This window comes from Oryx dammah, unplaced genomic scaffold (genome assembly GCF_014754425.2).
Source record: "Oryx dammah isolate SB20612 unplaced genomic scaffold, SCBI_Odam_1.1 HiC_scaffold_29, whole genome shotgun sequence".
Taxonomy (NCBI): domain Eukaryota; kingdom Metazoa; phylum Chordata; class Mammalia; order Artiodactyla; family Bovidae; genus Oryx; species Oryx dammah.
The window spans coordinates 88,430,014-88,431,362 of record NW_024070213.1 but is presented as its reverse complement, the minus strand read 5'-3'; positions in this window follow the sequence as shown (position 1 = coordinate 88,431,362).

Genomic DNA, 1,349 nt, shown 5'->3' with positions numbered 1-1,349 from the left:
GTCCAACCCAAAGGAATGTGCGGCTGCGACCCTGTGGGTCAGCCGCAGGGCGTGTAGGGGGTAGGCTGGCGTGGCGCTGGCTCCAGGGATATGGAGCCGCTGGACCGGGGACCGATTGTCAGGTGGTTGAGAAGCCGGTAAGGTGGGGAGCGGACCAGGTCAGGGGTCACGAGGGCGCCCCGCTTTCCCGGGCTCCGGGCGGCTCGAGGGCCAGCCTGGGAGCAGGCGCCGCGGCCAGTATTTGGCGTGCGGGGCGCGGGCCGGGAGGGCCTGGATGCGGGGCAAGGTCCCCTCGGCCTCCTTATCTTCGGAGCTCTGATGCCCCGTCCGCTCCCTGGGCCTCCCGCCGCCGCACTTCAGCGAAAGAATTCATTTTACTACGGGCGACATCCGAGAAGCGCCTCTTTGTGTGAAGGGCCTGGACAGACCGCAGAGTCCTGGTGTGTAGATCGGTTTTAGGGCCGTTTGTGCAGCCTCCAGGCTCAGGAACTTTTGTAGGAGCGTTGTCGCACTGCGTGTGTGAGAAGGGTGGCTGGCTGCTCGACATCTGTTCGGTTTCACAGGTTCCTGCTGTTACAGCTATGTTTACTTTTGGATGTTCTGGTTTTGTTTGTTTTGTTTTCCACTGGTTTCCCCCAATTCTCTTCATGTATCAGACTATTTCAGAGAGCATCACTGAAGGAGAAGTTGAGTAACCTGGACTTGAGTTTTCCTGTGTGTAAAGATATTCTCATACCGTCCACTGCTTTCATCAGGAGTGTTACGAACTTAAGGGAATGTGACCCCTCTTTAAAGTGAAAATCAAAAGCAAAAATTCTATGGAATGCGAGGCAAGAGGAGACAGGTTTCCAGAAATTTTTGCTGGCCATAGTTCTAGTGAATATTGCTGCAACTAGGGGGACCTTGTGTTTCTCGCTTGATTCCCGTGGAATCTGAACCCCAACTAGTCTTGGCTCTGTAAACCTTTGAGCAAGATTCTTAGCCTCTTTGTTGCTTTGTTTCCACATACTTAAAATGGGGATTGATGATATCAGTCTTAAAGAGCTGATGGTGAGTATTGAATTAATACACATAAAGTGCTCAGAACATTTCCTAGCATGTAGGAGTTTTTGTTATTATTACCTGTAAGTGCCTTCTTTTCCCTAAAAGGTTCCACAATAAAGGAATTCTGATCCCCTGAACGTGTTACCCGGGAACCCTTAGGCCTGTTTTTCATCCTTGTCATTCATTACCTGAGGGTATAGTATGATTACCTGTGACAGCAGACTTTCTGCTGAGTTTATTTTATCATTAACTAAGACTACATGGGAAACTCCAGCTATGCAGTACTGGGTCTGTCCATGATAGCT